This window comes from Panthera uncia, chromosome D4 (genome assembly GCF_023721935.1).
Source record: "Panthera uncia isolate 11264 chromosome D4, Puncia_PCG_1.0, whole genome shotgun sequence".
NCBI classification, from domain to species: Eukaryota; Metazoa; Chordata; class Mammalia; order Carnivora; family Felidae; genus Panthera; species Panthera uncia.
Window position 1 is genome coordinate 65,847,551 of NC_064807.1, and position 23,870 is coordinate 65,871,420.

At 38.0% G+C, this 23,870-nt stretch overlaps 1 long non-coding RNA gene across 1 annotated transcript in view; it reads left to right on the top strand.

Moving 5' to 3' along the window:
* Positions 1-23,263, top strand: part of LOC125920298 (uncharacterized) — a 218,858-nt gene extending 195,595 nt beyond the window's left edge. Inside the window, exon 3 of the long non-coding RNA XR_007457004.1 lies at positions 22,452-23,263. This is a non-coding gene — a long non-coding RNA (uncharacterized LOC125920298). The remainder of the gene's footprint in view (positions 1-22,451) is intronic.
* Positions 23,264-23,870: the final 607 nt, after the last annotated feature.

A 23,870-nucleotide genomic window follows, 5' to 3' on the forward strand; every position in this document is an offset into this window, starting at 1 on the left:
CCTAACCTGGTGACTCAGAGGTATGAGAGTAGACAGAACAGAACTTTAGAATAAGGAAAATTAAAATCACATAGAGGTAAAAGGACTTATATTGGTAAAATGTCAACTAGAGATCATGTAAATTAGAAATTTAGTGAACAAAAAGAAAAATCCCAATACATCAGTCAAATGGTAGAATGCACACAATTGAAAATGGAATTAGTGAGCTGGAAGATTGAGCCCAAGAATTCTCTGAGAATGCAGCAAAAAGAAATAAAGAAGTGAGATAAGTCAGACAGAGGAAGACAAATACTGTAGGATCTCACTTATGTGGGATCTAAAAAAAATGAACTCATAGAATCAGAGAGAAGACTGGTGGTTGTAGGGGCAGAGGGCAGTGGGGGAAGGGGAATGAGTGAAGGTGGTCAAACAAACTCCAGTTGTAAGATAAATAAGTTCTGGGGACTCATAATCAGAAAAATCCTGAACTATTCATTTGAAATTTGCCAGAAGAGTAGATCTTAAATGTTCTCATCACAAGGAAACATTTTGTAACTGTGTGAGGTGGTGAGTGTTAACTAGACTTATTGTGATAATCATTTCCCAATATATACAGATATCAAATCATTATGTTTTTAAAGAATCGTGGGAAACAGATAAGAAATCTTTAACATCCATTTAAAAGGTATTCTCAAAGAAAGGAATATTTAAAGAAATAATAGAAGACACCAGAACTAAAGGAAGATAAGACTCTGCATATTTTAAAGTGTACCACACATCCAAATTACAGAACATCAAGGGGGAAAGAAAGTCAGAAAAGCAAAGGAAAAAAAGGAAACAGAAAAGGAAATCCATCTACAAAGTGAAAAGAGTCAGAATGCCATCAGACATCACTTTAACTATAAGAAAAATTAGAAGTTCTAGTTGAAAATTACCTCAAGTCTAAAATTCTATAGCCAGGCGAAATTTCACTCAAGAGTGAAGACAAGTGAGGCACATCTGGGTGGCTCAGTCCGTTAAGTGCCCAACTTTGCTCAGGTCATGATCTCACAGTTCGTGATTTCAAGTCCCGCACTGGGCTCTGTGCTGACAGCTCAGAGCCTGGAGCCTGCTTCGGATTCTGTGTCTCCCTCTCTCTCTGCCCCTCACCCATTCATGCTCTCTCTCTCTCTCTCTCAAAAATAAACATTAAAAAAAAATTTTTTTTAAAGAGTGAAGACAAATGATATTTTCAGAGATAATATGCCTTGGAAAAACATATAATTCACATTCTCTAAAAAAATAGACTAGATATAGATATAGATAAAGATATAGATATGTATCAGCAGAAGATGTCTTATAAGAAGGAGAAAATTAATCCAGGAGGGAGAGGTGAGATACATGAAGAAGTGACACATAAAGAAAATAAATTAGTAAAACTTATGTTAAATCTACTGTGTTGATTGTTTTAATGTAAACTGTAGATTGGAGCATGGAGGGAGCAGGAAAGTAAAATCATACTAATACTCTTGTTTTCCAAGAGGCAGAATATAGATATTCATATGTATAGTAGTTCATAAAAAATGTTGATTTATGTTTTAAAATATCTTTGTAATGCCCAACACTAAAACTAGGGAGAAACATCATAAAATAACTACCAACCTTTATCCCTCATGAATATACATGCAAAATCCTCCAAAAAAGATACTAACACACTGAATACAGCAACATTTAAATTCTTTTTTATTTTTGAGAGAGGGGGAGGGGGCAGTGGGGGGAAGAGAGAGTGAGAGACAGAGAGAATCTTAAGCAGGCTCCACATAGAGCCCGACCCAAGACTTGATCTCACAACAGTGAGATCACGACCTGAACCAAAATCAATAGTTGGATACTTAGCCAACTGAGCCACCCACACACCCTATGAATACAGCAACATTTAAAAACGATTATGCACAGTGGGGCGGCTGGGTGGCTCAGTCGGCTAAGCATCCAACTTCAGCTCAGGTCATGATCTCATGGTTCCTGAGTTCGAGTCCCACATTGGGCTCTGTGCTGACAGCTCTGAGCCTGGAGCCTGCTTCGGATTCTGTGTGTGTCTCTCTCTCTGCCCTCTCCCACTAAGTTCCGTCTCCCTCTTTCTCAAAAATAAATAAACATTAAAAATTTTTTAAAAAAACATTATGCACCTTGACCAAGTGATATTTATCCCAACAATGTAAAATTGGTTTAACATCCCCAAATTAATCAATATAATGCACTATATTAATAAAATTAATGACACAAGTTTTGTAATAGTATCAACAAATGCAGAAAACACATTTGAAAAAATCTAACACCCTTTGATTATCAAAAAAGTACTCAGAAAACTTAGAAGAGAAACTTGCTCAATCTGGTAGAGTGTGAAAAAACCAACAGCCGACATCAGACTTTATGGTGAGAGACTAAATCCTTTATCCCTAAGATCAGAAATAAGACAAGGATGGCTTCTCTTGCCATTTCTATTTAGTATTATACTGGATATTTATTATATTAAATATTTAGAAGAGACAAATCTATAGAGAAAGAAGGTTGATTAGTGGTCGCCCAGGGCTGGGAAGGGAGAGAGAGATTGCCATTGGGTGCAAAGTTTCTTTTTGTGGCAGTATAAATATTCTGAAGTTAGATTATGATAGTGGTTGCACAACTCCATAAATAGAGTAAAAACCATTGAATTGTACACAATAAATGGGTAGCGTTTATGGTGTGTAAAGTATATGTCAATAAGGCTATTAAATGTAATGACAGCAATTAGAAGACAGATGAACTAATTCGAACAAATAGAACATATTTTTTAAAAAATAGGAGTAAAGAAAACTTGATGAAGACAAGAGAGTGCAAGAATTGGAGAAAGGAAAAAGCAATTAGAAATCACAATAAATTGAAAATGCAAACCATGATATAGGAACAAAGCCAAATTTAGTAGTCACCATTAATATTAATGCATTAAATTCACCTATAAGAGACAGACTTAGATTATATTTAAAAAATCTAGCCACTTGTTAGTTTCAAGAAACAGACAAAACACAATTTCCTCTGAAAACAAAGCAGTGGAGGGCACTTGGGTGGCTCAGTCAGTTGAGTGTCCGACTCTTGATCTCAGGTCATGATCTCACAGTTCCTGAGTTTGAGCCCCCATCAGGCCCTGACAGTGCAGAGCCTGCCTAGGATTCTGTTTCTCCCCCTCTCTGCCCCTCACGCGCTCTCTTGCTCTCTCTCTCAAAATAAATAAACTTAAAAAAAAAAAAAGCAGTGGAAAATACTTATTTAGAAATGGCTAACAAACTGAAAGCAGATATACTTGTGTAAAATAAAATTCCAGGAGAAAAGCACTGAAGGAAAGATGTATATACACTTCATAGTGATAAATACAGCCAAGAAAAAGTAACTATTGTGTACCCAAAATATAGCTACAAAATAGTTGAAGCAAAAATCGACAGAATTACAAGAGAGAACTTAAAGATAAAAAAAATCACTGTTGGGGGGCACCTGGGTGGCTCAGTCGGTTGGGCAGCCGACGTCGGCCCAGGTCATGATCTCACAACTCATGAGTTCGAGCCCCGCATCAGGCTCTGTGCTGATAGCTCAGAGCCTGGATCCTGCTTCAGATTCTGTGTTAACCTGTCTCTCTGCCCCTCCCCTGCCTACACTCTGTCTCTCTCTGTCTCTCAAAAATAAACAAACATTAAAAAAAAAAAAAAAATCACCATTGAAGACTTGAACACACCTCTCCAGAAAACAAAATCAAGCAGACAGAAACCAAATAAGGATATAAAGAATCTTAGTAGTAATATATCATTAGGCTTGATACAATATTTAGAGAATTTTATACCCAATAAACAGAGATTCTACATCATTTTGTAACACATGTGCAATAGTAAAATTTGTCTTGGACAACACCACCAATGAAAGGCAACAAATTCCAAAGAGTTAACTTTATAAGCAAAATTCACTAACCATTATGCAATAAAATTAGAAGTTAACTAGGAGATAGATGTTCAAAAATAAAGACAAATAAAAACATCCAAATATAAACACGCACACATTTATTTTTGTGTCATTTTTTTGACTAAAGAAAAATCAAAATGGAAACTTTTTAATTTGTTTAGTGAAGTGCAAAAGGAACAATAAGACAAACTCAAAGAAAAAATATTTTTAACATATTATTAAAATAGTTGACATACAATGGTAACTAGTTTTGATATGTTAAAATATAGATTTGACAATTCTGTACATTACTCAGTGCCCACCATGGTAAGTATAGTCACCATCTGTCACAATACAAAGTTATTACAATATTATCGACTATATTCTCTATTCTGTACCTTACACGTCTGTGATTGACTTATCTTGTAACTGAAGCTTAGTACCTCTTAATCCCCATCAACTATTTCAACCATCCCTTTCTACCTCCCCTCTGGCAACCACCAGTTCTCTGTATTTAAGAGTTTGTTCATTTGTTTTGGTTTTTATTTTTATCTTTATTTTAATGTTTATTTTTATTTTTGAGAGAGAAAGAGGCAGAGCATGAGCAGGAAAGGGGCAGAGAGAGAGGGAGATACAGAATTCGAAGCAGGTTCCAGGCTCTGAGCTGTCAGCACAGAGCCTGATGCAGGGCTTGAACCCACAAACCGTGAGATCATGACCTGAGCCGAAGTCGGATGCTAACCGACTGAGCCACCCAGGTGCCCCTATTTGTTTTGTTTTTTATATTCTACATATAAGTGAAACAAAATGGTATTTCTCTTTGTCTGACTTATTTCACTTAGCATAATACCCTCTAGGTCCATCCCTGTTGTGGCAACTGGCAAGATTTCATTCATTCTTTTTATGGGTGAATATTATTCCATACACACACACACACACACACACACATACATACCACATTTTCCTTATCCATTCATTTATCATTGGACTTTTGGGTTGCCTTCACATCTTGGCTATTGTAAATAGTGCTGCAATATAAACATAGAGGTGCACATATCTTTTCAAATTAGTGTTTTCATTTTCTTTAGGTAAATACCCAGTAATAGAATTACTGAATCATATGGTGTTCCTAGTTTTAATTTTTGGTGGGAAACTCCATACTGTTTTCCACAGTGGTTGCCCCAATTTACATTCCCTGCAAAAGTGCACAAGGGTTCCTTTTTTCCCACATCCTCATCAACATTTGTTATTTCTTGTCTTTTTGATACTAGCCATTCTGACTAGTGTGAGGCCACATCTCATTGTGGTTTTGATTTGCATTTCCCTGTTGATTAGTGATATCTTTTCATGTGTCTGTTTGTCATCTGCGTGTCTTCTTTGGAAAAATGTCCTCTTCTCATTTTTTAATCAGATTGTTTTCTTGGTAGAGGGTTGTAAAAGTTCTTTATATATTTTGGATATTAACCTCTTACTGGAATTATCATTTGCAACCATCTTCTCACATTCAGTAAGCTGTTTTGTTGATGGTTTCCTTTTGTGTGCAAAAGCTTTTATTTTGCTGTAGTCCCAATATTTTATTTTTGCTTTTGCTTCCCTTGCCTGAAGAGACATATTCATAAATATGTTATTAAGGCCAGTGTCCAAGAGATTAATGCTTATGTTTTATTTTAGGACTTTTTTGGTTTCAGGTCTCACGTTTAAGTCTTTAATCTATTTTGAGTTTTATTTTTATGTATGGCATAAGAAAGTGATCCAGTTTCATTGTTTTGCTTGTAGCTCTCCAGTTTTCTCAACACTATTTACTGAAAGACTGCCTTTATCCCCATTGTATATTCTTGTCTCTTTTGTCGTAGTTTATTTGACCATATAGGCATGAGTTTATTTCTGTGCTATGTATTCTGTTCCTTTATCTATTTGTTTTTGGGTCAGTACCATGCTGTTTTGATTACTTTAGCTTTGTAGTGTATCTTGAAATCTCCAGCTTTGTGATACCTCCAGCTTTGTTCTTCGTTTTCAAGAGTGCTTTGACTATTTACGGTCTTTTGTGGTTCCATATAAATTTTAGGATTATTTGTTTTAGTTCTGTAGAAAATGTTAGTGATATTTTGATAGGGATTGTGTTTCATCTGTAGATTTCTTTGGGTACTATGGAATTTTAAAAATGTTAATTCTTTCAATCCATGAGCATGGTATAGCTTTCCATTTGTTTGTGTCATTTCAATTTCTTTCATCAATATGTTATAGCTTTCAGGGTATAGGTCTTTCACTTATTTGGTTGAATTTATCCCTAGGTATTTTATTATTTTTGGTACAATTATAAATGGGATTGTTTTCATAATTTCTCTTAGTGCTACTTCATTATTAGTATATAGAAATGCAGCAGATCTCTGTTTATTAATTTTGTATCCTGCAACTTTACTGAATTCATTTATTAGTCCTAATGGTTATTTTGGTGGAATCTTTAGGATTTTCTATATATAGTATGTCATCTGCAAATAGTGACAGTTTTTCTTATTCCTTACCAATCTGGGTGCTTTTTATTTCTTTTTAATGTCTGACTTTTTAAAATGTGTACTGAAAGAATTTTTTTTTAAATAAAAGCATAAATTAAGAAAACACAAAACCTGTTCCATACCACTGGTGGTTGCTCCGGCTGGTTTTCCCCAGATGGAGTCTGGGACTTTTTGATATTTTTGTGATTTGGTATTGGGAAAATGGCACATTTTAAATGAACACTGTCCTTGATCAGCTAAACTAGAGACCCTGGATTTCTAAGGATATCTCAAGCAGGTCAGACTTTTACCATAATTCCTGAAGTATAGGAAGTATAGTGTCTCATTTTGGGCAATTCTGTAGATTGTCTACTGACCTTGAGTTGACCTTCTCCTTAAAATAGACATCAGAATATCTCTCATTCTGAATGTACTATCTGGCTTTTCTTTCTTTTAAATTGCCTTTGTGGAATAAGATATTTCATGACCTTTTCCACCACTAGTGGTAGATTAAAATGATTTGAAAGTATTAGAAGTGGAATATGTGTGAAGGAGTGCCCTCCTTTCTGCAAAATGGTTTTCAGAGTAAAGAGTTCTATGCAATATATTAGAATATGTAGATTGTTTAATCACACTTTGCTCATGTTTATTATTATAAGAAAATAAGCTAGTTCTTCCTACTGGGGCTTATTATGATTGCTGAGAGTATGTGAAATTGTATGACAAATATTAACTGAGTGCCACTACATGCCTGGCACTGTGCTAGGATATAACACATATACAGCTTCTGATCTTCTGGAGCTGCTAGTCCTGTTTCCTGGAGCATGCCTACCATTAAAAAAAGCATTATTTCCTTGTGGACTGGAGAGCGGAGAGATTCCACTAAGACTCAAAATGTGGCCTCTTGAAGTCTGAATACAGTGAAAGGGCATAATACATGATGAAGCAGAAGCAGTGGTCCTGAGGCAAGACAGACAATGAACCCCCAGAGGAGCGTCATTTTCACAAATTCACCATGGTCTAGAGGCTTGGATCCACAGTCCTGGAAGTCCAGAAAATGATCTTATCAATACACCTAGAAACAAGAGATTCTCAGTGACATGCTGATAGTAATTTTACATAAGATTGATTTTTAAATGCCAATTTACCACTTTCCTGTGGCCAGACTCATCCTGTTCTCTATCTGCCACACTGTTTTCCCAGTACTAAGGTACCTGGAAACTTGAATGAGTCCTCAGAAGATTGCTTGGAGGGCATAGAAACATCGTGAAGAGAGATGACTAATTGTGACATATTCATCTGTGGAGAAATTACCACACGACAATGAATGCTCTTGACAGAATAAAACTTAGTTTGTGTCTACTATGGACCTTTTCATTTTTTTTTTCTGTTTTATCAGTGTACAAATATGTCTTTTTTAACCACTACTTCTGTATCTTCTTTTCCTGGTACTCATACTATAGCTAGCAGATACAAGAGGTAATACTATTTGGGCACTATACTGATACACTATATATATCAGCATTGTATATATGAGCTCATGTTATCCTCAAAACCTCCTTATGGGTATATACTTTTATTACTTCCCTCAGTTTTCAGTTGAGGAAAATGAGGCAGGAAAAGTTAACATAAACTGCTCCAAGTCACCCGCTGTTAAGTGGCAGAACCAGAATTCAAATCCAGGTTTTCTGGTTCCAGATTTTGATTATTCTGTCTTCTCTCATAGTCTCTCTCACAGTCATCTTTCAGGAAAAATTCAATCAATAACTGTTTATGTGAGTTGTTAGACTTAGTAGATCAGAGACAACTAAGAACAGCAGGATGAAAAAAGCCAGCTTTCTTTTTTTTTTAATATATGAAATTTATTGTCAAATTGGTTTCCATACAACACCCAGTGCTCATCCCAAAAGATGCCCTCTTCAATACCCATCTCCCACCCCCCATCAACCCTCAGTTTGTTTCTCAGTTTTTAAGAGTCTCTTATGCTTTGAAGGCCAGCTTTCTTTAAACAGCTGTCCTTTCCTCATTAATCCCTAGAACCTCAAATGGGGGAGGGGGAAAGTAAAAAAAAAAAACAAAAAACAAAACTATTGAACCAAATGCAAAGAGGAACTGAAATACTTTCTGCAGGTCAAAGTCTAATACAAAAGGTGATTCACGGTATTCATAAGTCTTATTCCAAAGGGAATAAGAGGCCCATTAAACATATGAAGAACTTTCCAGAAGCTAGGCCACTTGTAAATAACAGAAGTCAGGAACCTAAACACCTTCTAGCACCATGGAAAGGCACTGAAGATACGAAGCCCTTGAAGAACTCATGGCAGCAGGACTTGGGGTTGGGGGAGGTGGGAAAACCACAGGTAAACGAATGAATGCACTAAAATATTACAACAGAGTACCTGGTACACAACTGACACTTAATAAATGCTCATTAAAAAAATAAATAAATGCTTATTGAAAGAATGGTACTAAGTCATCCTAACAGATGACTCTTTTGTTCAAGGACCTTCTCTAGGTGATAGTTGAAAAACTTACACAGGGTCTGCTTCAGATCATCAAACCTATTTTCTATATTTCCTGACTTAGGAAACAAGAAATATTTCAGTGTATTTCAACTCTGTAACAAGTCAGACTATGATTTATCATCATGCATTTACCATCTTCAAAATTAATTATTGAACCTCAAATGCCTTTGAATTCCAAAGTTCTAAACTGGAATATAAAGAGGGTCCTAATATCTGAGAGAGGAGCTGAGAATGAAGTACAGAGTCACCTTTGAAAGGCAAGGCCCCTGGGAGACTTGTGTAGGGTGCCCTTTGATGGAGTCAGGGCTTGAAGTAATGGTAAAAAGGTAGCTCCATTCAAATAAACAGACATTTGTTAAGTTCCTGCTATGTGGCAGGTCAATGGAGGTGGGGAGGATACAAATGTATCCTTTATTTCACTGACCTCTAGTCGCCAGCGATTCTGCCACCATTCATTCTGGACAACCCAGGTAACATCTCACAGAGGCTCATTAATGCATCTTATTCCAGGCCAGATCAGTGAAATGTATTGACATTGTCTCCTCTACCTGATACCTTGTGAGAAGTATCTTTTCTTCCAGTGCCCACCACTGAATGACCCCACAAGACTTGGGCATGACCACTCATCTCCTTTGTGGTATGCGATGTCCCTTGAACTATATAAGGGGCCAATGTTCTCTGCAGCCTTCAGCATACCAAAGCCATTGCTTTCCACATAAAAGTGAAGACAGGGTCCCACTCCAAAGTCATCTTTTGCCACATCTCATAACCTAGGACCCAAAGAAGTCTCATAAAGTTGTAATTGAAACATCTTCTTCACCTCCTGCTTGTGGTGGGTTCTAGAAATTGTCCATGGAGGAGTGTTGGAGAACCAATCTCTGGGACAAGCTTTATGCTCTCCTAATTGCCCTTTTCACTCACACATGTTCTTCTCTGTCCTTCCTTTAAACTGCTTGTGCAAATTGTCACTAACCCATTACAAATGCCTTGACTTTCCTAATTCTTCTGTAAGAGACCTCTTTGGTCCCACTAGAATTCCTCAATACAAAGATAAATAAGACTTGGTCCCATCTCTCAAAGCACTGGTGCACCCTAGATGAATTTCTGTTGTGTCACTACTCGTCTGAGGGTCAGGGCTGCAAACCAAAAAGAGGCAGCAGTTCAGTGAAATGGAGACACCGTTACACCAGATATCCAAAGAGCCCTTCTGCACTCCTTGGATGTTTGTTACCAGCCACATGGCCTTCAGAAAGTCACTTCACTTTTCACATTCAGTTTACTGATTTAAGAGAAGAAACAAACAAAACCTGTTCTCTGCCTCATGGGAGGGCTGTGACAATCAAGAGGTGATGCATGTGAAAGAGTTTGGTAAACAGCAGACTCCATGTGCTGCTCACCTGGGCAGTTAGTGCCTTCTCCTCCCCTCCCAAAGCACTTAGATCTGTTCTCTAACACAACGTTTATCACACTGCAGGGTATCTGTTTATACGACTGATCCCCACAGTATACTGTCAGCCACTAGAAGGCAAGGGTGTCCTCCTATTCATTTTTGGATTACCTGCCCCTGGTGTGGTGTCAGTCATAACACATTCACAAAGTACATGTTGCCTGCCTGCCTGAATTAATGTATTGAATGCAAAAATGTTAATTATACTCTGGTGTTCTGAATAATTTTGGACAAATCACATCACCTTCAGAACTTGAGTTTTCCTAATTGCTAGTAGGAAGAATATGTTAATGAGGGTTAGGAAGATATATGACTTTCACATCATATGAATTTAACCCAGAGATATCCTGTAGTGTTCAGCTAAAAATTCTTCCATTGTACAGACGAGGACATCAAATCTAAGAAAATGTGTGTGATGTGTCAAAGGACACGTGGTGACCATTGGAACCAGAATCCAGATCTCTTGACCACCAGGTCAGTGCTCTTTATAGCACTTTTTGAGATCCTCAAACAACAGTGACACAGTTACCACAGGATGATTTTATCATCCAGAGCATCATGTTGTGTTCCAGATAATAGATCTGTTCCTGGCAGAAAATAGATACTGTGGTCAATGAGGAGATACTCCTTGGTGAGAAGGAGCCTTGAACTGAGAACAAAACTGCATAGTATTGGTCAAGGTGGGTATTAGTTACTCTGAATGAATCAAACTTGAAGAGTGGCAGATGGATTCCCGTGCACCACAGCCCCACAATGAAATTAAATGACTTTATTCAGCAAATACTTAAGAAACTTAACAAGGCTGGGTGTCCTGTAAAGCACTGCATTGCAAAGAGAAGAGGCTGGGTAAGTTAAAGCAATGCCCCGAAGTAGGTGTCAGTTCCAGAATCAGTCATCCACTCAATGTTCATTCTTCAAGCTCTTACTGTAAACCCTGATGCTTGGTAATGGACTGTCAAGGGGTTGAGGTGTGGTCTCTGTTCCCCACCCTCCTCAGCCCTGTGTGGACCATTTAGTTGAAAAGAGATGAGATAGTTGAACAGATGAGCACAAGGAAAGGTTGGATTAGCTGGCAGACTGTGTGCATAATGCCCTGAAGGGCATGAAGGGAGGAGTGGCCTATCATACCTGTGGGGTGGGCAGGAAAACGTAAGAAGTTGGTCAGGGAAGGAGTGGACTTTTAAAATGAATCTGCAGGGGTGCCTGGGTGGCTCAGCTGGTTAAGCGTCTGACTCCTATTTTGGCTCAGGTCATGATCTCACTGCCCAGTTCATGAGTTTGAGCCCCACAATGGGCTCTGTGCTGAAGCATGGAGACTGCTTGAGATTCCCTCTTTCTGCCCCTCCCCTACTTAAAAAAATGAAACTAAAAAAATAAAATGAGTCTGCAAAAATGAATAGCTGTTTGCCTGTCAGGCAATGAGAGTGGAAGGGGAGAATTATACCAGCAGATGAAGAACATGGAGGCTTAAATTGGCTTGGCATATTTGGGCAACTGAAAGGAGTTTGGTGGGGCAAAGGGCATGAGGGGAGTTAAGAAGGATGAGGAGGAGGTAGGCAAAATCCTTCTCATTTCAGATAAAGGATTTGTATTTTATCTTTGTGATCAAAGTGTCATGCCTGAATCCATGGCTGAGCTTCAAGGGATCCACAAACCTCTGGAAATTACACTTAAGTTCTTGTGTGTCTATATGTATATAAATGTTACTGGGAGGAGTAGCTTCATATTTATTATTCGGTGCATCCCTACCACCACATCCTCTCTAAACACAGGCATCATTAAAAACCAGCCATCTAAGGGTGCCTGGGTGGCTCAGTTGAGCGTCTGACTCTTGGTTTCAGCTCAGGTCATGATCTCACAGTTTGTGGGTTCGAGCCCCTTGGCTCTGCGCTGACAGTGTGGAGCCTGCTTGGGCATCTCCCTCTCTCCTTCTCTCTCTACCCACCTCTCTGTCTCTCTCAAAAATAAGTAAGTAAGCTTTTAAAATATATAGTGGTCTAGGAGATGATGAATTAGCGAAGGATTTTCAGAAGGTTGTGAGATCAGAAACATGTTTAAGACTGAGATTTCTGGTACCAGTGTGGAGAGTATACAGGTGAGTGAGGCTGGAGGCAGGGAGATGGTAGGGAAAATGCTGTAATGGTCCAGGTAGGAGACAGTGAAGCCTAAACTATGATGGTGCCACTGGGTTGGAGAGCAGGCCCCTTAAATAGTTGACTTTTAAAATAGCTTCTTTTCTTTCAGCTACCCTCTAGACCCTACAACGTAATGAACAAAATAAAATCCTATATTTAGAATTAAAATAGCTTATTTAGTATTATTTTCAGACTCGAAGATGGTGCATGAGTTTTCTATTGCCACTGTAACAAATTACCACAAGCTTAGTGGTTCAAGACAACACAAATTTATTCAGAAGTCCAACAAGAGTGTCAATGGGCTAAGATAAACATGTCAGCAGGGCTGCATTCCTTTTTAAAGGCTCTAGAGGAGAATTATTTATGTGCCTTTTCCCACTTCTAGGGGTTACTTACATTCCTTGGCTTGTGGCCCCTTTCCTCTGTCTTCAAAGCCAGCAAGGCTACATCTGTCTGACCATTCTTCCACAGTTACATCTCTCTCTGACAAAAACCAAGAAAGGTTCTGTTTAAGGGCCCATGTGATTATGTTGGCTCCAGCTGTGCAATCTTCCCATCTCTTAATCACATGTGCAAAAATCTCTTTTGTCGTGTAAAATAACTTCACAGATTGTGGACATCTTGGTAGGGGGATGCATTATTCTGCCTACCTCAGATGGACACTCAGAACCAGAAAGGCGGGGGTGGGGAGGTGGTGTTGTCTGAGGCCTGAAAACATGTAAGCAGTAAAGTTAGGATGAGGACGCAGATCTCGTGAGCCTCAGTCCTGGGCAGATTCCAATTCCTGGTGCAATTAGGCCATGTGTGAATTACTTGTCACCGCACTCAGTAGAGGATGACTGAGTAGATGGCACTTGCCTAGGTCCTCTCCACTGTATGATGTCTAAGGGATGTGCTGGTTCCTATTTGTTGGCCAGGGGGGCTGTGATATGGCCTGTAGAGGGCAAAAGGTCACCACTTCTGTGTTGCCTGGTTTTAGTTAGCACTGACCACATCTGCCAGTCTACATCCTGGGACAGCTTCTCATCTGTATATCACATTTCAGTGATCAGAGCTCATCCACCGTGAGGCTGTTTTAGGCACATGGCATGGTGCAAGGGAAGATTTACAGAGGTGGAGTTGAGAGCCCAGGGTGCTGTCCTCCTTCTGTTGACCTGAACTATGTGATTTCCCCCCATTTGAGACTCATTATTCTCCTTTGTGAAATGAGATTACATAGTCCCTATGTGTAGAATGTGGAGATGATTTCTACAGTGACTGGCAAGTAAAGTAGAATGGATATACGACAATCTTAGTAAGAGATCCTTCTCTTCTTTGATTCTCAGTCCTTGATGCAGCCTTGGAACTTGGCATTCAACAGTTCACCTGCACTGGAATGTAGCAGCCAGAAATACCAGATTTTTGTAGGGAAGAGGGTCTGTCCAGGCTCTGAAGAAGCATTGCGACCACAGGCTGTGATGGATTCTACACACCATCTATGTCAGCTCACCAAGACTTTCTGGTTAAGCTAAGGGATTTCTAGAGTCTCTATACTACTAGAACAGAGTTATGTGTATTTCTGTGTTTCTGGGTAGCAAACATGAACACAATTTCAAAAATCTAGAAGTAGCTGTTGCAGCCTTTCTAACGTAGCCCATCAATCTCAAGAACTAACCAAAAGGGAAGTAGAAGGAACAGGAAGGGACTGGAATAAACTCTTTGGGCTCTGGCTTTGCAGTAGCAGATAGGACATTCAAGAACTTGAAAAAGTAGACATTAGCAAGAAGTGGGACAGGTTTAAAGAGAAGGAAGGCTTTAAGATTTTCAAAACCCTATAGGTTTTGAGTGAACCTATAGGTTGACTGAGTGAACTCCAAACAGGCTAAAATGAAAGAAATTCATCCCCAAACTCACTGTCGTCATCATCAAACTTCTAAAAACTAAAGACAAAAAAGTTTTCAAGCAACAAGAGAAAATAGCACCTTACCTTTAAGGAAAAGGAAAAATTTACATGAAAGCATATTTATGATCAGAAACCATAGTGACAAGAAGGAAATAGCACATTTTCTTTGCAGAGAGAAAGGAACTTTCAATACAGAATCCAATATCCCAAGAAAATGTCCTCCAGGAATGGAGGATAAATCAAGACATTATCAGATAAAGAAAAACTAAGAGAATTTGAACATTATTATCTCCTTTAAGAAGAAAGGGGCTCCTGGGTGACTTAGTCGGTTAAGCGTCTGACTCTTGATTTCAGGTCAGGTAATGATCTCATGGTTTTTGAGTTTGAGCCCTGCATCAGACTCTGTGCTGACAGCACAGAGCCTGCTTGAGGTTCTCTCTGTCTCCCTCTGCCCCTCCCCTGCTCACATTCTCCCTCTCTCTCTCAATAAAATAAGTAAACTTTAAAAAAAGAAGAAGAAACTAAAGATCAGAGAGTTACTTTGTACCAAAAACACACAGCCAGAAAGCAGTGAAAGTGAAATTTGAACCCAAATTTGTTTGATTCCCGAATTCACCTTCTTTTCAAGATACTTTCTCATAACTTGCATGTGTGAAAATAGTCATTATTGATTTTGAAGGTTATCCTTTCAACACTGACCATGTGTGAGTTTTATTTTCATTATTTGTTTCATTCCAAAATGTAGGAGATTCATTCATTCTTTTCTTTATTTAGTATGGATTAAGGACTATCTCTATATCTGTCATTTCTAGAGGTGAATCAGACAAAGCATACATAGAGCCAGGATGTATACGACATGTGTCTGTCACCTTCCCGATACTAGTGGCAGACAACACAAGTCAATGTAGCACTCATCCTTCTCAACCTAGACATCTAAGCAGGAAATTACAGTCTGACAGAGCTGCTGTGTCAGGTGATATTATTTGCCATTCCCGACCTAATCCTGCCCTCCAGGAACCTACAGTCCAGTGAAAGAAACAATTTTCCTACCTTCCAATTCCAAGATTTTTCTATAATAGAGTACAGGAAAATGCATGAAACTAAATAGAGAAATAATACAAGTTTATTGCACATTCACTCTTTATCAATACTGTGTTAGGTACTTTACATTTATTACTTTAACCATCATGACTGCTTTATGATATAAACTACTTTTCAACAGCTAATGGTGCTGAGAAGCTCAGAAGTATGGTAAAGATAGTCCATGACAGAAAAGTAATTTGGATCGAGGTCTGCTTGAATTAAAAAATCCATGTTTTTTCTTTTATACTTACTATGCTGCTTCTCTTTGAAAGGATCAAATTCATAAACTAGTTATATTTAAACTATTTTCATGCTATTAAGAATGTATCTAATTATAAAGCTAGAAACCTCAAGAATGTCTCCTGAAATACTCAAAGTAAAAAATAGAATTTAGAACCTAGATAAATACTCAAAATCAACAGCTCTTTTCCTGACAGCCAGTGAAAGGATATAGTGAATAAAAAGATGATATGCATAAGGATAGCATAAAATATAAAATGCTTAGAAGTTACCTTAATGACAAATTTGTAAGGTCTCTGTAAGTAAAATGACAAAATATTACCAGGAAGTAATATCTATATCAATATTTGTCTGTCTCTCTATCTATCTATCTATCTGTCTATTTATCTATCTATCCATCCATCTATCTAACTACATATCTATCTAGTTCCCAATTACTGTTCCCAGTTACTGTTAAGATTATATTTTTTCCATGTTAAGTTATAAAATCAATACTCGACTTCTCAAATTCTTAAAGATGTTGATGACAATGATGATATGTATGTATGTTATATATAAAGACTTACCAAAAAAAAAATCTAAAATTAGGTCAATATTTAACAGACAGAAAGTTACAAAGGGGCTTTCTGATCATTAAACAACCAGCAAAACCATAAAGAAAAAGAGATCATACCACAGAACTTAAAGGATTTTCCATATAAAAACTCACAGTGTGGAAAAATAAATCCCATCTATTTAGCAACTAATAGCCTTAATGTATAAAGAGTGTTTACAATTTGCTGTAAGTGTAAAAATGATACCAGCAAGCTTTGATAAGTTATGTATGTAAATTGTAGTACCTAGATCAGAAAACTTTACAAAATGATAATATTCAAAATCATATGGATAAATCAAAATGGAATCCTAAAAAGCCGTTCATTGAATCCATAGGAACAAAAGAAAAGAGAAACAAGGGAACCAGAAAGAGAGAAAACAAACATATAACAGACAGTAAAATGGCATACTTAAGTCCTAATGTAACAATAATAATCTTAAATATAAATAGTCTAAATACACAAACTAAAATGCAGAGGTTGGCAGAATGAATAATTACAAAAAAAAAAAAAACCGTATGATCCAACTATGTGGTTTTTAAAAGAAACTCATTTCAAATACAGTGACTTAAAGAGGCTGAAAATAAAAGGATAGAAAAAGTAATATGTAAACAATTTTATTTTATTATTTTATTTTTTCACTATTTTACCATTTCATTTAAAATTTATTATACAAAAATGCTGTGTTAAAATTATCTGACTAGCCTGTTGTTTTTGTTTTTTTTACCTCTTATGTAAATTTTTAAAAATTCTATTTAACTTTTAGTTCCCATAAGTATTTAGTGAATACACTCTTAAGTCTGATCCAATGAACCCTGAGACCCATCTCCAAATTATTTAATTTTTTTCCTGCTGAATTTTAATTAATAAATTTTTTTTTAATTTACGTCCAAGATAGTTAACATGTAGTGCAATAATGTTTTCAGGAGTAGAATCCAGTGATTCATCACCTACATATAACACCTAGTGCTCATCCCAAAATGTGTCCTCCTTAATGCTCCTTGCCCAATCAGCCCATCCCCTCACCCAAAACCCCTCCAGCAACCCTAAGTTTTTTCTCTATATTTAAGAGTCCCTTATGGTTCATCCCTCTCCCTGTTTTTATATTATTTTTGCTTCCTTTCCCTTATGTTCATGTGTTTTGTATCTTAAATTCCACATATGAATGAAGTCATATGATATTTGTCTTTCTCTAATTTCACTTGGCATAATACACTCTGGTTCCATCCACGTTTCAAATGGCAAGATTTCATTCTTTTTGATGGCAAAGTAATATTCCATTATACATGCACATGTACGCGCACGCACACACACACACACACACACACACACACCACATCTTCTTTATTCATTCATCAGTCAGTGGATGGACATTTGGTCTCTCCATACTTTGTCTATTGTCGATAGCTTATCATGCAACCAATATTAAAAGACACATATGTTGCCATATTAATATCAAATAGAATATACTTTAGACAAAACCATTGCTAGAAACAAATAGGGACATTATTTAATGATAAAAGAATCAAATCAATCCATTAGAAAGAAAACAATCCACAATTCTAAATGTTGATGTACCAAGGAACAGAATCTGAAATACACGAAACAAAAATTGAACCAAAAGGACAACTCCACAATTAAAGTTGGAGATTTCAACTCCCACTGTCAACAACTGATAGAACTAATAGTAAATCAGCAAGAATATACAACTTAACAACACAATCAACTAATAGGATCTAACTGACATATGTAGAACATTCAACTGACAATAACAGAATACATATTTTCATCAAGCACACATGGAATAGTCACCAAGATAGAACACATCTTGGAGCATAAAACAAACCTCAAGAAATTTAGAAGAATTGAAATCATACAGATGGTATTTTCTGAACACATTGGAATCAAATAAGAAATCAACAGAAAGTTAACAGGAAAACCTCCAAGCACTTGAAAACTAAACAACACGCTTCTAAATAATTCATGAATCAAGGAGGGAGTCCAATGGAGAATAAAAGAAATATATTAAACTGCATGAAAATTAAATTGTGATATATTAAAATTCATGAAACACAGCTAAAGCAGTTATGAGAGGAAAATTTATAGCATAAACATTTACATTAGAAAAGAAGAAATGTCTTGAATCAATTATTTAGGCTCTCACCTCAGAACCTAGGGAAAGAAGAGCAATGTAAACCTGGAGCCAGCACAAGGAAGGAAATGGTAAAGGTAAGGGCAGAAACGAATGAAAATGATAACAGAAAAACAATAGAGAAAATAGTGAAACAAACAGCTGGTTCTTTGAAAGGAGAAATAAAATCAACAACTCCCTAGAAGAATCGACAAAGAGAGAAGACAAGACTTAACAATAGAATAAATGAAACTGTATATCTATAAACCCTTCCCACATCCAAAGAAAGATAAGGGAATACCAAGAACAATTCTACATACATACGTTTGACAACTTGGATGAAATGGACTACATCATAAAATACACAAACTACCACAACTCACTCAGTATAAAATACATAATTTGAATGGCTTTGTGACTCAAAAAATTGAATTTGGAGTTTAAAAACCATCCCCTCAAAATCTCTAAATCTAGTTGGTTTCACTGGGGAATTTTACTGAATGTTTAAAGAAGAATTAATATGAATTCTGCACACTCTCTTCCAGATAGTAAAAGAAGGAATACTATCCAATCCATTTGATGGAAATAGTATTACCCTGACACCAAAACCAGCTAATGATGATACAAAAAAACAAAACAAAACAAAAAAAAACTACAGACCAGTATACCTCATGAGTATATATATAAAAATCCTTGGGGTGCCTGGGTGGCTCAGTGGTTAAGCGTCTGACTTTGGCTCAGGTCATGATCTCGCGGTCCGTGGGTTCGAGACCCGCGTCAGGTTCTGTGCTGACAGCTCAGAACCTGGAGCCTGTTTCAGATTCTGTGTCTCCCTCATTCTCTGACCCTCCCCTGTTCATGCTCTCTCTCTCTCTGTCTCAAAAATAAATAAACGTTAAAAAAAAATCCTTAGCAAAATATTGGTAAATAGAAGTCAGCCATATAAATTTATTCCCAGATACCTTATTGCCATTTTATGTTTTTATATTATATTTCATATTTTATTGTTTCTGGTAGATCAGAATGAGATTTTTTTCGTATTCTTTTGTCCAGATACATTTGCTAAATTTTTAATTCTAAAATTTTGTGGACTCCTTATGTTTTCAAAAGATGAGAATGTCATTTTCAGGTAACCTCTTCCTCTTTCTCTCTCTCTCCTTGTTACTCATAGGTCCACCCAATCCTGAGATAGTAACATTCAATCCATACATCCAAAGGAAAGGCAGATTTGTATTGTGTATCCTGTTCTGAACAGCATTAGGGACCATTATAGATAGAATAAGACAGAGAGCACCTAGACTTTGATTCAGGGTCCTAGGTTTGAATACCATTCTTTTTTTTTTTTTTAATGTTTTTATTTATTTTTGAGAGAGAGACAGACAGAGCTAGCAGGGGAGAAGCAGAGAAAAAGAGGGAGACACAGAATCCGCAGCAGGCTCCAGGCTCTGAGCTGTCAGCACAGAGCCCGATGCGGGGCTCGAACTCACGGACCTTGAGATCATGACCTGAGCTGCAGTTGGACCCTCAACCGACGGAGCCACCCAGGCTCCCCGAATACCATTCTTGCTGCTTACTGGCTGGCTATATTAGTTTGCTCTGGCTGCCATAATGAGATACTACAAAGTGGCTTAAACAAAAATTTATATTCTCATTGTTCTGGAGGCTACACCCCAAATCCAGGTGTCAGAAGGTTTTGTTTCTCCTGAGGCCTTCCTCCTTGATTGCAGGTGGCCACCTTCTTACTGTGTCCTCACATGGTCTTTCTTCTGTGTGTCCGTGTCCAAATGTCTTCCTATAGGGACACCAGTCAGATTGGATGGGGGCCCATGCTAAAGACCTCATATTAATTTAATTATTTCTTTAAAGACCTTGTCTAAATACAGTCACATTCTGAGATATGGGTTAGGACATCAACACATGAATTGTCAGAGGACACAATTCAGCCCCAAACAACTGGGTAATCATTCGCATTCTGCTTAGCTTTCTGTGTCTCTCTGTGCTCTTATTTAAAGTGAGTGGGTAGATTATATGACCTCTGTGTTTCCTTCCAGTTCCCAGTTTTCCAAGCTTTCATCATTTTCAGCTTGCTGGTAAGCACCCTGTCTTCACAAATCTCTTCATTTCTCCATGGATTAGCATGGCTTATACTGTGTAGTATTGTTAAGTGAATAGCTACATTTTCCTGATTCAAAGGCAGAAGTCAGTTCATACACATGAAACTAGTTTTCTGGAGGTTCTGGGACTAGGAGTTGTTAATTTGACTGAAACTCCTCACTGAAAGAGAAGAAAATAATTGAAGTTGCAGAGAAAGTAAAACAGAACACATAAGGGGAATTCATTGAAAGGGGGCTTGAAGGCGGGAGGGAGACATGTATAGAAGAACCTCGAAGGCAAAAACGAAGGAATATCTGCTCCACTGTGCCCACAACCACTGTCAAGTGAGTGATGTAAGTCACTTCTCCTCTTTCATACTTTTTTTTTTTTAATGTAAAAGATGTGTGCTTGGTGTTCAGGGACCATCCTGATTTCGTGTAACCTGATTCTTTTCAATAAAGAAGGTGATTCATTAAATGTGTAACTAAATGTGATTCCATTTTTATAACCTTGCTAGGCTTATATAAAAATAGTCACAGCTCAGGGAAGAAAAATCTTTTGTCAGATCGAGTATATAAATTCTTGGTTCATAAACCACAATCAGCTGTAGAAAGGCTGTGGAGAGACATCTGAGGGCAGCAGAAAGAATGGAGAATTTGCTCCCTGGAGACTAGGTTTTTGTCTCTGTTCTGATATTTCCTCCCAAGCAGGTCCACTTCTGTAAGCATCATATGAAATGAGTTTAAAAGGACCCCAACCTGACCAGTGGGGCATCCCTCCTGGTGGAACTAGAAGGGAATTTCAGAACCAAAATGCAGCTCATTTCTCTGGAAGCAAAATCAGAGTGGCTGGTGAAGGTGAACAGTATCCGGAGCATAGAGCAATAGAGACCCATGTGTGGTGTTTGCATTACCACTCCCTCTCCCTCACAGCCTATCTGACGTCACTCACCAAGCGTGGCAGGCTCTGCCTCTGACTATGAATGTGTCTTACCATCCTTCTAGCCATTGTGCTCTGGGCAGGCACTATCAATTGATTAGAGGGAACATGGGAGGTGAAAACAGTTTGCTCTCCCTGGCCTAGAGCTTAGTCAGAATGATGGAACCAGACGCACTGAATTTTATTGAAATAAATGTCAGAAAAATTAACAGGGTGGACTCAGCAAAGACAGCTGGCTGCTGAAAAGCAAGGAAAAGGTCAGGTCAAATGTAAAGGATGACTGGCACCATGGCCCCCGTGGTAGGAGAAAACAGTAGACGAAGTGGGTCACAGACAGCATGACATCTCAGAGAGTGGACAAAGTGGGAGTGGGTGGGGAAGTATCTTGGAATTATGACCCAGTTGCAGGGACTTATGTTTGGCCATTGCTGCCTAGAAGAGGCAGTGCTTGGACCTGCTGGTTGGCTAAATGCAGTGTCTGTGAGCCCCGGGTCCCTGGGGCACTGTTGGTCAAGTTGTCACTGCTGCCCTGCCTGCAGTATACACAAGGGCAGTGGGAAACTGGCAAGAAAGAAAATGCTGGTGCTCTGCAACCACAAATGAGTCCAATCTGATTTCTATCATGTACCACTTTCGTGGCCTTGGGCAAGATATTTCGCTCTCAGAGACTCCGTTTTCTTGATAGATCTTTGGGATTATCATGCTGTGTCTTTCCTGGTGTGATAGTAAGAATCCGATACATAGTAAATGCTTACTAAATAGCAGGTATCACTGTTATTTTTCTCACCTTACCTCTGCCTCTGGAGCAGGCTCAGCTGTCGGATCCAAGGAAAGGAATAGTAAGAGTCTAAACTAATATTAGTTAGACTACTGGGAATGCACTTTATTACAATCAGACATTAAGCTGATTTTGTGCTGGTTTCAGTCATTGAGAGGGCTGATTTATTTCTGGTTTACTCATACCTCCAGCCCTTCTGCAGTCCCAGTGGAAAATCCACCGTGTTTACGAGGCCTCAAACTCTGACTTTCTGTCTCATCCGCCTGGGAGACTGCTGGAGGTTCTGATCGACGCCTGCCACCTGTGAATTGGTAAGTCCCTCAAGGGGAAAATTGTCACAGACTGTCTCTGTGTTCCTTTTTTCTTTAGGATCCTGGACCCATATGTCCTGATTTTGAAATATTTTTATCTGGGCTGCTAGTTACTCTCAATAACAAAATTAGTCCATAAAACCTAGTTTGTTATAATTTAAATAGAGAAAATTCCTTACTTATTTAATGTGTATATGAAAAAAATAACTAGTGCATAAAAATTATGATAATTTTTCATTTAAAAAGGAAGCAATTTAAAGAAAAAAGTGCTGAGTAAAAACGTTACACATGATATGCTATGCTGTTTTCAGTTCACTGCTTTAGTACATAGTAGGTTTTCAACATTTATGGTCAAGTCTCTACTACTCTTGCTTTGAATACTGCAAGTTACCTTCCTGGTCTTTCTGCCTTCTGTCTATCACTCCTCATTCAAAATATATGTCATACCCTAATCTAAAATATTTAAAACACAAAACTGGTCATATTCACCTTTTGGTTGAAACCCTTCAATGGATCTTATATCGGTAAAACTTCTTTCAGAGTAAAAGTGGCTTGAATATGAATATACTTAACTTGCTCACAAGCAACAGATGTAAAGTTAACCAGTTTGAAAGGTGGTAAGTTAGTTTAGTAATGTCAGAGAGCTGGGTTGGTTTCTCTGAAATTCTTTTGGTTTTCTATTCATGGACTCAAGGAGGCTGCCATGGCTCCTGAAATCACATTTGCATGGACTGACAAAAAGGAGAGGTGGCATAGCTCTCCTTTTATCAACGGAGCAAAATCTTTCCCAGGAGTCCTCTAAAAACTTTCCCTTTTTTTCCCTTTTCAATGTTCAGACCTGAGACATGGGACCTTTCCCTTGCTGACTTATCTCTGGTGTACTCTGGGTCACTGAGACTGGGACAGCGAGTGTCTGGGAGGTAGACTGTGGCTGCAAAGCTGCAGTAAAGAAGAATGGGTATTTTTAGCTGAATATTAGTATCCACACCAGCGAGGCATTTTTTATATGATAAGGTCAAAACCTTTTATCAGCGCGTTAGTAATTCTTTCATGTTGCAAGATACCACATTGCATCCAAACGTGGTTAGTATTTATTGAAGAGCTGTACTGGGGAGTAGGGAAGCCCAAGAAACCAATTCAACAAGTCTTCAGGATAACTAGATGCCGTCAGCCTATCCCACGGCAGCTCTGGGCTTATCCAGCATAGACGAGCGGGAGTGAGAGTCTCATGACCCTGCTCAGGTGCATCGGCCATTGTGTTGAATCAGTCCATCTCTGACACCCCTCAATGTCTCAACC